Genomic DNA, 15,124 nt, shown 5'->3' with positions numbered 1-15,124 from the left:
AATCCTCAATGGACTTGCTCCAGTCTGCTTTACAAACCCTGTTTCTTTCTATCCCTTTCTTCCGTTTCTATTGACCTACTAACTGTCCTTGAAGGACAGTTATACAAGCTCTCTCAGCTTGTAAGCACCTCCTTCTCAAAACTCTAGAAAACTGCATTGACTTTTTTCACTTAGTAGAAGTTTTTAAAAATTAAAGTCTGCATTTAAATCTCCATTCCTGGATCAGCTTAAATGTTCTAGTAACTGTCAGTTTCAAGGCACACAGGTTTTCCTACTGGACACTGTGCTCAAGGTCAGGTCTGTTTTGGTCATTCTTGTGTACTCAGTGCCGAGCAGATAAGTTAATATACATAAAAAGAGAATGTGAAAGAAAAGCACAACTTAGCTAGATTTTCCTATCAGTTGACATCTACCCAACTGTGATGTGCAAGGTCCCATGTTAAATATTTTCATCTACCTTAATTCTCATACTAGCATTGGTAAATAGGCATTAACCTGCAATTAACCCCCAATTTTAGAGTCTTGGAAGTGAGATCAAGGATATTAGGGATTTGAGCAAACAATGCAGCTACAGCTTATCTCCAGTTCTATTCCCAGAGCCTATGAACTTGCATCTGTGTGGCTTTATTCACACATGGTCAATGTGAACAGCAAATGAGGGAAGAGGAGACATTGACCTTGGGCCACCCTGCCCAGGAACTAAGAGAGGAAGTGTGCAGGCAGCCTGCCCTAGTGGGGCTTCCTAGAGAGAAATCAGGTACACTTTTACCATGATCTGCTTTCAAACACACACAAACAGCAGCAGGACAGAAAGGGCCAAACTCTGCCAGTATACCAGGAACATTTGCCCTCAGCCCTAGGTGCTTGGGTAAAAACTGCTCTAAGTGGTTTATAGTGCATCACTTCTAAGAAGAGCTTCTGTGCCAAGTTGAGAAAACCAACAAGAGGGCCCAGCCTGAGGAGAAACAGGACAAAGACAGACAGACACACAGCTGCAGGCTCCTTCTAGTCTAATCCAGTGGCAGCAACCACCTTTGCTGTCTTAGGCATCAAAACAAGGAAGCAGGGACCTAATGTTATTAAAGATCAAGTTACCCTTTGCTACATGGAGGATGGTTTAATGTTAACAAAATGAGTACTTCCCATTAGCTGCTCACATGTAACTCATTTGCATAAAGCAGACACTGATGAGGAGTGTACAAGTTCAAGCTTAGACTAGCTGGCACATGAGGGCATTTTAACCAGAAACTGATGGTCATTCTAACCCTGAACAGATCAAGTTTCAAGGTTCTCTTCCCAAGTGGTCTGTAATTTAGAAATTAATTTTCCTCATAAAGTTAGGAAACATTCCAGTATGAGGCCACAACTCAAACTAGAAGTAGCTCAAAAGTAGCATGAGGTTCACGTCCACCACACAGCCTAAGCCAGGAGGGAAAGGGCAGCATGAGTGTGAGGGTCCCCAGGGGGTCCCTGAGAATACCATCCTCATGGGGGAGGGACCACAGACCCCTGGCCATGCTGCTCCAGCATGGCATAGCAGGATACCTCTCCTGAGTCAGAGACTTTCCATATCCATGTTTCTGTGTGCAGCTTGTGAAATGGGCTGTACTAGTGTCATGATTTCTTTCTTCCTTTCTTTCTTTTTTTTTCAAGACAGGGTTTCTCTGTATTGCTTTGGAGGCTGTCCTGGAACTAGCTCTGTAGACCAGGTTGGCTTCGAACTCAGAGATCCACCTGCCTTTACCTCCCGAGTGCTGAGATTACAGGTGTGCGCCACCAACGGCAGGCTTAGTGTCATGGTTTCTTTTTTTTTTTATTACTTTAATTTTAAATAGCTTGCTTCACATGTCAATCCTAGCTCCCTCTCCCTCCCCTCTTCCGGCACCCCTCCCATCCCCCCTCAGCCTCCCACCCTATCCCCACTTCCTTCCACATAGGGGATATCCAGAGTCTGTCATTTTGCTCAGGGCAGGGTCCAGTCACTCCCCTAAGAGTCCAGGCTGAGAGAGCATCCCTCTTTGTGCTATGGACACACGATGTCTGTTTGTATGCCTGGGATAAACACTGATCCACTGCCCAGGGCCTCATAGGTTGCCCAGGCCTCCTCACTGACTCTCACACTCAGGGGGTCTGGATCAGTCCCATGCTGGCCTATGAATCTTTATTTCTTTATAAGCTGAACATAAGCTCACTGGAGGAGTGCTTAGCCAAAAAGATGCCTCCAAACACTACAGACACTTAACATTTTATACAGATGAGGAAAGTCCCTGAAGATGAAGTTAGCTGCTCCGTACAGCAGAGCTTGTAACACAACAGAGAAACCAAGAAAACCTGTGCTCTCTAAAGTTAAGTTCTTGTAGGAAAAAGACGAGATAACCTGTGAAAAGAACAGGTATTTCAAGGCAGCAGCGTAAATTTTTAAATAATTAATGCATACTTCATACCCTATGGCTACACCAGAGCAGAATGGAGGTGGGTGAGGGATAGACAGCTGGGGACAGAACAATGTGAGACAGCATTAGAAGCAGGAGTAGCCAGCACAAAGACCCTGACACAGAAGGTGCCCGAGATGCTCTGTCACACAGGAAGGTAGCAGCCAGTGACAAGAGAGACAGCACAAGCGAGAAGCCAGGCTTCTTTGGACAACAGAAGGCTGACCCAGCCCTGTAAGGGACAATGGGCGCCTGAAAGAACCCCCAGGGTGACAACACCCTGCCTTTGGACTGTGGCGGTGGGGAAATGGGCAGTGTTGGAGAGCAGGTGAGAGGATGGTTCCCGGATGCACCCAGCAGCAGTTACTGGAGGAGCAGAAGTGCAGCTCTGAGAACAAAACTGAGCGTTGAAACACAAAAATCGTTTTCTATGTTTGAACATTAGAAAAAAAATCAAAGAAGATGCCTTATAAAAGTGAGTTCACAAGCCAGGCGGTGACAAACGCATTTAATCCTAGCACTGGGGAGGCAGAGGCAGGCAAATCACTGAGTTCAAGGCCAGCCTGGTCTACATAGTGAGTTCCAGGACAGCCAGAGCTACACAGAGAAACCCTCTCTTGAAAAAATGAAGTGAGTTCATAATCTATCCATTACTTTTGTTCTATAGAAGGTGAAAAGAGGTTAAATGACTTGCTCAAAATTTCTACACACAGGTCAAGGTAAACTACAACACCAGTTTGCAGACTCCAGGCCCAGCCTCCCTTCCACAGCTGCCAACGTTAATGTTCTCCTCATGGCAACAACGGCAAATCTAGCATGTGTCCTCAGAGGCTCTTCACAGCTGCACCACACCCTGAGCACGTCCACGTCAGAATCGTGTCCCCGGTGATGGCACTGTTTAGAGAGGATGTCCAGCCTTTAGGAAGTGGAGTCTCGCTGGAGGAAGTGCATCACCGAGGGCAGTGTGTCTACTGTCTTAATCAACCTCCGGTTCAAGCTTTCTCTGCTCCCTGAGTGTGCCTGAGATGTGATCTCTCAGCTTCCTGTTCCTGCCACCCATCACGTTTCCCACATTAAGGAACATCTAGTCTTCTGGAACCATAAGCCAAAATAAATTCTCCTTTAAGTTGCCTTTGGCCATGCTAGTTTACCTCAGTACATGCACACAGTACTGTATTCCAATAAACCCATGATAAGAAAAAGGATTTAACCCACCTACCTAATAGCTTGGATGGTCAATCTCTACCACCAAAGCAAAGATCTGGAGGCTCTGAGTTAGGTGAAAAAATTTGATTACAAACCAGTATTGTTCACGTGTAATACAATTCTTAGAAAAACGACATGCTCACAAAAAAAGGTAAGAAAAAAAATAAAACGCTAATGGTTTTTATTACTAGGGAGTGGGAACTGGAGGTGATGGGGTGGCTTATTTCCCAAACATTCTATTTTTTACTGTAAAAAATTATATAAACACACACATCTTTAATCTCAGCACTTAGGAGGCAGAGGCAGGCGGGTCTCTCCAAATTCAAGAGCAGCCTGGTCTACTTATCAACTTTTAGGTCTACCAGGGCTGTATATAGTGAGGCCCTGCTCCCAAAACAAACAAAAATCAATATAAACAAGACAAAGTGAACTAGAATCCGTTTCATGGGTTAAGTGCATTAAAGAAAGCAGCATAGAGTGAACCTGCCACGGAGACAGGAGAACAGTAGACATTTAAAGTTGTCAGGCTGTACACCTGTAAGCCAAGCACTCTGGAGGTGGAGGCAGGAGGATCAGGAGCTTACAACAGCCTCAGCTATCTAGGGAGTTAGAGGAAAGGCTAGGCTTCAAGAGTACTTTTCTCAACCTTCCCTCTCCCACAACAAAGCTGTGTCTGTGGTTTCTAAGTAACTGCACCTAATCTTCATTAAGGCCTGCTTCATACCACACACTGAAATACGATTATGAAGACAGATGAAGCACAGTCCCTGACCTGTTTTCAAACAGCTCAGTCAAGATACACAAGTCCACACACAGTGTGACCTGGAGGGCTGGGGGAAAGCTCAGCCAGTATAGTGCTCGCCACAAAAGCACAAGGGCCTGAACTGATCCCTACCACACACATCAGAAAAATCTAGTGTGGTGGTAAACACTCACAAGGAGGGGAAGGGAGTGGGCAGAGGAGGGTGGGAGGACAAAGGGGGGAGAGGGGAGAGCGGAGGAATTTGGTGTTTGGCTTGAGGAGGCAACTGTCAGTAGAGATGACACATAGCAGTAACTGTAGAGATCTGAGGTCAGAGGCCACTGACATTTGAGAAGGCAGTCCTTGCTATCTTCCTCATGTACTTCAGGGAGTCATATTTATCCCACATCACCTTGACCTATTTGTCACCTGAAGAAAGTTGGGGAGAGGGCTGTGCTCACTCCACAAACCAAAACTACAATGTAGTATTGATGTACTCAACCTGTCTTACAAGGAGCCATTGTTGGAAGGACACAAGGGCCCAACCAAGAGTCCTTATCGCCGCTCCAGCTCCACCCCCCTCTGCAGCCTTTTGACTGAAAGGACAGGTGTGCAATGGGGTCTGACTCCATGTGGACAGTTTTCAAGTACATCCAAGGACCTTAGAAAAGGGGAAGCCTTTTACCTAATGAAAAAAAGGGGAGGCATTTAAATAGAGGCCAAGAATAGGCAACTAGTACTTTCTCTTGTTTTATGAGTCAAGTAAAGCAAGATTTCCCCTCTCCCCTTCAGTCTTAACTCTTCAACTCTTGAAACCATTGCTATAATTTCAATTTTATCTTGCCTTTTTCGTGTCACAGACATATTTTTATCATACTACTTCCAATTTTGTAAAAACACAGTAATACATACCTTAATCAGACACAAAAGACAAGTCACTGAGTATTTAAAACTTTACTGTACAGAAACTTAGAAGTATGTCCCTACAAAATTAGAGATGAGTATTTTGAGTAATCAACTTAAGTAACTGATTTGTTGTTGCTTGTGACAGATAATTCACAGTGAAATGTCATGAGCGGAAATCTGTAGCTTAGTTAAAACTCCATCTATTCCAAGGACAAATACTGTTTTGTTTCTGTTTGATTAATCTTAATGTTGAAAATGACAAATAATTCACAAGAAATGAGAGACAGGACTCTTGTCACTAATTTTTCTAACAACTGATTTCATGTTCCTTAAGAAGTCACTGAAAGCTAGAGGTGTAGCTCAGCTTGTAGAGTGTCTGCCCGATGTGCAAGAGGTTCTAGGTTCTTCCCAGAGCACAACTGAGTAGGGTGGTGCACACACCTGTAATCCTACGACTTGGGAAGTAGAAACAGATGGATAGGAACTTCAAGATTCTCCTACTGCTGGCCTGGGATATGTGAGACCCCGTGTCAAAATACATAGTCACTGCAGATGTGAGCCATTCGGGACTCTGCCAACCTCTTATTACCTCCTCCACTGTAAAAATAAGCAAACCCTACTGGGTGATGGTGCACCCACCTTTAATCCCAGCACTTGGGAGGCAGAGGCAGGTGGATCTCAAGGAGTTCAAAGCCAGCCTGGTCTACAAAGCAGTTCCAGGGCAGCCAGGGCTATACAGAGAAACCCTGTCTCTAAAACCAAACCAAAACAACAACAAAAGAATAATAATAATAATAAAAACCCTGCTCCAATCTCCAGTCTGCTGCTTGCACAATTACAGCTCTTGACAAAGAGGTGCTTCTTTTGCCTCTTCATATAACCTGAGCACCCCTTACTCAAACTCATAGTCATTGTTTCATTTCCCACCAGCCATTCCTGCTTTCTGGGCTCCAGGTAAAGATATGGAGGGAAGACTGTGCTGTAAGCAGGTGACAGGTGCTGCTTTCACCCCTGTTAACAGGCACTGAAGACTCACCTAGACAGGTAGGAGTCAGGACAGCTTTCCTTTGTCACACTGGTACCAACAACTAAGGAAAGACTGATTCTGAATGTCTATGCCTGGTTGTTTTGCATTTGCTAAATGACTGTTTCACCTCAGGGTCCCCAAAATAAATTTGATTGCATCAAAGACATGGCATGGAAGAAAAGAAATGCTGCAGAATGACAGTCTGCTGAGAATTATATACCAGCAGCTGTAACTCCCACGTTCTCTTGTACTAATGAGGCTCAAGAAGCAAAGTAGATAAGCTTTCCACTGCTTTTTCAGAGCTTCTCAAAGGCCTGAAATCCTTCATTTCTTGACACCACTTTCCAGGAAGTCTGTGACAGCTAATACTGGTGTCTATTGGACACACCTAGGAAGAGGGAAGTCAATAGAGAAACTGCCTCTATCAGATTGGCCTGTGGGCACATCTGTGGGGCATTTTCTTGGTTGCTAACTAATGTAGGCAGGCCCAGTACACGGTGGGTGGTATCATCCTTAGGCAGTAGGGCCTGGGCTGTATAGGTAGCAGAACACAAGGCTGAGAGCAAGCCAGTAAGCAAGCAGTACTCTCCATGATTTGACTTGAGCTCCTGCCCTGGACTGTAACCTGTAAAGCAAACTAAACCCTTTCCTCCCCACATTGGTTTTGGCTGATGTTATTACAACAACAGAAAGCAAACTAGGATGGTGCCTAATTAAATATGCTAGCTGAAGGAAAGAAGAATGGAATCCAGTGGTTCTCATGCCCACACTGTTGCATAGTTGGCTGTGTAGGCCCTGCCACAGCATCTACTAAGGACTCCAGGAAGCTGGATAAAGTGGTGGGTATGGAGACAACTGGCCTGTACTGGTATCTGCTGGCCAAGGCAGTACACAGTCTGAATATTTTGCATTTTTATACAACAGACTAGACTGAGTCACCAAAGGAAAGGGTATCAAATCACTAGCATTTCAAAATTATGAAATACATGGTAGAAACTTAGTAATAACTGTGACATTTAGGTGCATACTTTATTGTACTTGCCTAGTATGACTACATCTTTCTAACTGTATACAATTATTTTTTACTTACTGCGCTTTAATTCATTTAGACTGGGTGCATGTGTATGGGAGGGGGCACACGCATGCCATGGCATTGCCTTCGGAGGTCAGAGGACAATCTTCTGGAGTCATTTCCACCATGTGGGTTCCAGGGCTGGATAAACTCAAGTTGTCAGGCTAAGCTGCAGGTAGCTACAATTATATTTTAAACTAAACTAAACATATACAGTGTTTATAAGGTATCTCAAATCTAAAATTTATTCAGGAACACTGATTCTTTTCTGAATACTCTCCATGCTCCTAGGTTTGGTTAAAACAGTATTTTACCTCTATGACTTCCCTCAGAAAAGACACAAGTCTAAGGACAGACATTTAATGACCACAGAAGAAAAGGAAATGGCTCTCTCCTCACACTTGCTTTCAGACTGTTTGTCTCAATGAGTGTTAACATAAAGCACTGCTTACAGGTTTTTAATGACAATAAAACTGCATCAACCAAATTAACTAATAATGCAAGAAAACTTTCGATGTTAACAATAAACTTTTAATTTTATGATTTCTTTGTACTATTTTGAGATTTTTCCATGAGTCTTAGTTTGTATCAAAATGAAAACTTTCAAAATCTTTTTTTTTCTTGGTTTTTTGAAGCAGGTTTCTCTGTGTAGCCCTGGATGTCATGGAACTCACTCAGTTTCGAAGTAATCTTTTTGTGCACTGTCACTCTGATTGGTTTAATAAAAAGCTAAGTGGCCAGTAGCTGGGCAGGATTTCCAAGAAGAGAAGACACTGGGAAGAAGGTGGCAGAGATGTCAAGATCTAGAGACAGCAGCTGACTTCTGACCATAAGGACAGACTCTACAGTGGCCCTGTGGTCTCCACATCCACGTGGTCATGCAGATGAGACCTGCAATACACCTCTAGGCAACAGAACATAGCAAAGCTGATGTGATGCTTGTGGTTCCAAGTCCATGGCCATGCTACCCAGGGTTGGAGGAGCTTCTTGGCTGGCTCTGAGGAAGAGGGTAGCCATATTGGAGTCTCACACAGAACTTCAGACAGCTGAGATACATTTCCAGTCAACTGGCAGCAAAAGCACCATGGCTCTCCAACTCTGTGCTGTGCTAGGGTTACAGGTAGGTGCCCCATGCTCCAGTTTGCAGCATGAATAATAAGAACCCAGAGACAGATATTAGGGTTAAAGATGAAGATCAGTTAAGCAAAGCAGCCAGTCACTAGAGAGTTCTCACCTCTACCAACGCTCACACCAAAAGGGCAAACCTGTCCTCAGACTGTATTTCCAGACTGCATCTGTCTCCACCAAGCCACAGACTCACTGAGTTCTTGTCTTCGCCCACATTATATTCCTCTCTCCACCCAGCCATATTACTCCTGTCTCCACCTCCCTAGTGCTGGGATTAAAGGTGTGAGCTCTGTTTCCCTTTTAGACTGATTCACTCTCATGTAGACTAGGGTGGCCTTGAACTCACAGAGCTCCATCAATTCTATCTCCTGAGAGCTGGGATGAAAGGTGCCACCACTGCCTGGCCTCTCTGGCTAGCTAGTGTGGCTGGCTTTGCACTCTGACCTTCAGGCAAGCTTTATTTGTTAGATCATAAACAAAACATCCCCACACCAGTTTTCTATGGGTGCTGGGGTGAGAACTCAGGCCCTCAGGCTGCATAGCAAGCACTTTACCAGCTGAGCCACTTTCTCAACCTACTAAATTTTTATTAAAAGCATCACATTACTTCTTTCAGGTTAGATTTTTTTAATCACTTTTGAAATTAACCAAAGTTTATCCAGTGCTACCCGAGTATCACATGAGCATTCATGAACCAGAGGTGAGGTCAGAATGGACAAGCAGGTTTGGCTAAAGACTGAATGCACATTCTTCAATGTTCTCTGCATTAAAGTGTCAACCCTACACATCACCTTTAGTGATTTATCTTATTTATTATCAGGATCTTATTATCAGGAATATTTTTCATCTACTGAAGTAAAGACCAAACAAAGACCCACAACCATGGGGAGTAAGTCTAAGATACTAATGTCAATGTATTTTTTTGCTTCTCAAGATATTTACATTTCCCCAAGGCACACCTAGAATTATAAGTCCAATTTCCCCAAGGATTTTGATATGTAGGACAATTGTTAAATGATCCTGAGTGATTCAGAATCGGCCTCTTTCACATATTCCTATAGAAAAAAAACCCTGTACCCACCTAATCCAGGAGGGCTGAGGGCTCATGGCTGCACTGAGGCCTTTCCCCAAGTTTCATTTTAGCTGAAGCATGTCCCATGGCTTCAAAAGGCCATAACTGAAGTAGTCACTGGTGAAGCATGTGCAGAACAAAAGGACACCAAGATGGTCTCCAGCACTCTGGAACTGCACTACCCTGATGGTGACAACACGTTGGATAAAGGAAGCACAGGGAAGCAGGCAATGGATGCTGCCGCCTACTAGCCATCTGAGCTTCGGCAAGTGCATTAGTGACTTTTGGAAGGTTTACTCTGGCTCCCAGTGGATAGATAGTATAGTCCATCATGACAGAAAGGCATAGCAGCAGGAGCAGGAGGTGGCTGGTCACACGGTGTCCACAGGAAGCAGAAGAGTGTTGGCGCTCAGCTCACTTCCTCCTTTTCACCTTCTCAGTCAGTGTGGGACCCTCGCCCACAGTTAGGGTCAATCTTTCCTCTTCAGATAAACCTCTCTAGAAACTTCCTCACAAGTGTATCACCAACTGTGTCTCCCAAGTGATTCTAAATTCAACAGGGAAGATTAACATCAAAAACTACTATGTGTCTCTATTCTCATCCTCAAAATGTCAAAAATCACAATATCAGCTTCGTAAGTTTGATATTAAAATTAATGTCTGTATCAATGCCCACCACAGTGGACCCTCAGCAGTTTCTTAAAATGCATGTAGGAGTATATATGTATTATAAAAAGTATTTATGAACTGTGTTTAAGATATAAGTATAAGGGGCTGGAGAGTGAACAGTTAAAGTAGAAGGACCAGAATTCTCTGTACCTATCCCGGGTGGCCCACAACAGCCTGTAACTCCAGCTTCAGGGAATCCAATGCCTCTGGCCTTCATTGGCACTGCACTCAAACACATATACCCACACACATATACAAAACTTAAATCTTTTATAATGTAAGCATGAGTGTTTTTAACTTTCCTTCAATGAAGCTTGGGTTTTTCTGTTATTGCATAGATTACAATTACTCTATTAATAAATGTCCAATTAAATGAGCTCTATCAAGATTAAGTAATGATAAAAGCTAACTTCATGTTATATAATGGTTTAGCCTATTCCACTTAAAACACAGCCAATCCTCCACAAAAACAACAGCCTGTTCTAGTTACTCATTTAGCCATTCTCTTTTCAAAGGGAAAAAGCTGAGTGCTCTGTGATTGGCAGCAGTTAATATACAAGACAGATGGAACATGCTCAGATTGGATACTACCAGTTCAGTTACAATCTAGTCATTTTAAGCATCCAGCAGTTTTCTTCAAGGATTCCAGTTCATACATACTATGAGATAACGGCAGTGGGAAAACTTGTAAAATGGCAGTAGTAAAAGCTGTCCCTAATCCTGGATCAGATTTGCCTTCTGCACAAGCAACTGCAAGCACAGGTTAGTCACCCATTTATAAGTTTATAAGTTACCAGCTGGAGCTGTGACCACTTGTGGAAGAGAGAGGGCAGGTCTCCCTAGAGCATTAAGAACAGCAAGAGATGGGTGGCTGTTAGGCATGGGAATGTGAAGGTATGCGGTGGGACTTGTGAGGGAGATGGGATCTGACCACAAGGATGCCTAACAAAGGACTGTGTTAATAAACACTGCAAATTGTGCTTCAAAAACCAAGTGGTCAGCCCTGAAATTATACACATAGAAACAACACAAAATAGGGGCTGGAGAGATGGCTAGCTAAGAGGTTAAGAGCACTGGCTGCTCTTCCAGGGGTCCTGAGTTCAATTCCCAGCAACCACATGGTGGCTCACAACCATCTACAATTCAATCTGATGCCCTCTTCTAGCCTGTAGGCAGAACACTGTATATGCAATAAATAAACAACAACAACAACACAAAATAGACTCAGGAGGTTGTATTCATATATTTGTGTTCATATATACATATGCATGCATGTGTGTATGTAACAATAATAAAAGAGACCATGAATTTGGGGAGGGGAGTTGGAGGGAAAAAGCATGAAAGGATCTGGTAGGAGGAAAAAGAAGAAAGAAATTATGTAATTATATTTTAATTAAAATTTAAAAATTAAGAACCAAAAAACAGGGGAAATTTAATTGCCTATTAAAAATGCCTAAATATTCACGTTGAAGTCAGACATGGTGGCACATACCTGAACTCCTAACACTCAGGAAGATACAGGAAGAGTGTGAGTTATAGGCCAGTGTGTGCTACACAGTGAAAACCCTGTATTTAAAGGAACATCCCTAAAACAAACCACATGAAAGCTGAAAACTAGCCATGAGGGAAGACAAGAAAGAACAGCTAAGCTAGCCCAGGGTGTGTCCCTGCTACCTAACATGCATAAGGCTGAGGCAGGAGAACTGCTGGCATGTTAAAGCTCATCCTGTGCTACAGTTCAATGCCTGGCCTCAAAACAACAACAAAACAAAAAATTAATCAGTATGCGGATGGGGGCAGTGTGTCCCCAAAGACATAACCCCAAACAATATAGGATATAGGCATTGATCTCTTGTCTTCCTAAACTTCACAGCAGGTAAGACCCTACTGCTGAAGTCACCACACACTTTGGTCACAGGACATGGAGAAATCAAGCTAGTCCTGACCTTGAAACTTTGTCCTTACAACTAGCTCCTATGGTAACCAACTGTGAACCCTATGGGCCACAATAATGACCAGAATATGGCAAGACCGATATCCTCATGGGTGCAACAGTGGCATGAATGCTGGAGAAACCAACATTTTATACACAGGAGGAAACCAGTTATCTGGTCATAAACTCACTCAGAGTGAACAAGATCAAAATACATTGTATACATTTATGAAATCTCAAAGAATAAACTAAAATTCATATTTAAAAGCTAAAAGGTAATTCATATCATGTTTTTATGTGCTATTAAATCTCTATGTTGACTACATTGCTTTCATCAGGCTCCTACGGCCTCAGAAAAGGTCATTTTATTTTCCTCCATGAGCCTACCAACCCTGCTTAGGAATCAGAAACATCCTGCTCCCTTTCAAGAAGGATTAACAACATACTACATGCTTCATTTTCATCCAGCCCTCCTTCAAAGTAACCCATCACGGATAGACTCTAGAAATCTGGAAGGAGAGGCCACTGACCACCCCTCCCACCACCATTCACTCCCACTCATAAGCTCAGGATCTGACACATGTACAGTCCGGACAACACAACCAGCTCTGTACACATCAGACACATGTACAGTCCCGACACAGACAGCTCTGTACATTCTTAGCCCAGCCTTCATGCCAGCAAGAGCACAAAGGTTTCTTGCCTCATACTCCTCAAGAGAAAATCAATTCAGACACCAAGACAGGCTCTCAGAAGTACTTCTAGTCCAATGCACCCACTCTCTCAGGACTGGCTTTTGTGTCACCCAGCAGGGACTCCATATTGCTGCCTCAGCACTCTGGCTTCCTCTCTTGGCCCAACTCCACTTCTCAGAACAAGCTGCACTTAGGTGCTCTCCAGCCCAAGAGTGCCTGGTTCTCCAATCTTGACACTCTTTAAAACAAAAAAACCAACACATCACTGCTAAAAAGCTTTTATTGCTACTACCTGTAAACTACTAACATTCACAATGCTAGAAATCAAATTTTAAAAATACTTATTAATTTCTCTCTCTCTCTCATCCTCCTCTCTCCCTCTGTCATGTGTCCGCCTCCCCTTTTTGGTCTCACTATATAAACTATGGTTAATATGCTCTCCATGGCTTGTGTTCCGTCCATCCCGATGGTCCAGGTTCCATAATTAACAACATATGCTGCCAAGACTCAACAGGTTTTCCCAGCATCTCCTCCTGCTTTGACTGAGATGCCAACAACCTGTGAACTTCAACTTGGTGGCTTTTCCAACTAAGGATCTCTGGACTCTTCCATCCACCACCACCATGTCTGGTAAGCCCGCCCCTCCCTTGCTTACATGAGTTAGGACTTACGAGATTGTGGCCTCTCTCCTTTTTTCAGACCAGTAGAAAATCCCTGTACTGGTGACCACATGTCTTTTTGGCTCTAGGAGCCTGGCACCTGATCTGTACTTGACGAATCACGGAAATCAGTCGTTGCCTTTTGCATCAATCCTCCCTTAGTCTCTGGGACGCTGGAGATTATAGGTTTTGGATCTCTGTCTTTCTCGTGGAAGATGCCCCCCCCCCCCCCCAATCAAACCATGTGGCCGCTTTTTGGCACCTATATTCTACCAGTGATCCATGGTTAGAAATGCGGCCTTTACTCTTCCTCAGTTGTCTTACTTTTCTGTTCCCTGCACGCTAAAACTCCCTCGGGCCACAGAGGCTTCCCACTGCTTCCCGCTGCGGCTAAACCTGTCTCTGGGCAGCAACCACCTTCAAACAGGAGTGTCCTGTTTTGTCTCTCCTGTTCATTCAGCTTGGAATGGCAAATTCCTCTTTTACATCCAGCTATGATTCTACCGGATCTCTTCTCATGAGGATGCCAGAGCTCCCAAGGGCCTGGCATGGATTAGCGTCCGCTAGGGACGCAGCTTCTACCTCTCTGCTGCCCTTCTACCATATTTCTTCTCCCTACAGATGCCAGCAGCTTACAATGGCCTGGCTTGGGTTAGTGTCTGCTCGGGATGCTCTAAGAGTTTTTCATTTTTTTTTCCCCACGAATGAGGTTTTCGGGTTTTTTACTGCTCAGACCCACAAGGGGTCTCTCCGGTTTTATACCCTGGCAATGGCCATTCATTCATTTCTTAGACCTACGGTGGTCACACATTTCTGCCTTACTTGTGGAGAAAAAAGGCCACTTCTGCCGGCAGACAGAAATGTGCCTATAGAGGCCACCATCTTGGCTATCTTAACCATGTGGCCTAATATGCGGCCTAGCTTGGAAACGAGTTTACTGAGGCTGCCATGTTTACTGCGTCACCTAGCTGTAGACATGCCCACTCAGTCTAGCCAGCTTCTGCAGACAAAGCCTGCTAACAGATACAATTCACTTACTTTTTGTCTCATTTGCGCTTTTTATTTTGCCTCTAATTTCATCTTTCACTGGCCCTATTGCAAATGGCTTGTTTATGGAACACTGTTCCTTTCCAGGGACCCCTGTTCTATCTACAGCAAATCTGCATTCTTGTCACTGACTCTGTCTCTTTAAATCTGTCTGTTTGCTACAAGTACAGATCAAAAATTACACTCTAGTCCTTCCTTCTTTTACCCAATCCTGTTTAATGTATGTATATGTATATGTAGCCACTGTTTAAAAAATACAAGGTAACTTTATATACAATTGAAATTCAACTATACTAAATATCAAATATTTCTAAATTGTTATATGTTTAAATGATGGTAAACATTTAAAGTTATAAGGGTCTCTTTCAAATTAACAAAATATTTATAGCACCCAGTCCTTCCTGTAAGCTGTTTAAAAAGGTAAAACTTCTATTACAAAAGGGGATTTTTCTGTAGTCACCAAAGTACTTAAGGCAAGTCACTAAATATAAATTTTGTCTACTGAGATATGCTAAACAGACAGCCCTCAAATGCTC

General features: G+C 43.5%; 1 protein-coding gene across 4 annotated transcripts in view; it reads right to left on the bottom strand.

The window, feature by feature from the left end:
• Nucleotides 1-15,124, bottom strand: part of Spire1 (spire type actin nucleation factor 1) — a 116,167-nt gene that overhangs the window by 84,530 nt on the left and 16,513 nt on the right. The gene's annotated exons all lie outside the window — the stretch shown is intronic.

The sequence above is a fragment of the Mesocricetus auratus genome, unplaced genomic scaffold, assembly GCF_017639785.1.
Source record: "Mesocricetus auratus isolate SY011 unplaced genomic scaffold, BCM_Maur_2.0 Super-Scaffold_6730, whole genome shotgun sequence".
In the NCBI taxonomy this organism is placed as follows: domain Eukaryota; kingdom Metazoa; phylum Chordata; class Mammalia; order Rodentia; family Cricetidae; genus Mesocricetus; species Mesocricetus auratus.
This window is presented reverse-complemented; position numbering and strand designations above follow the sequence as displayed.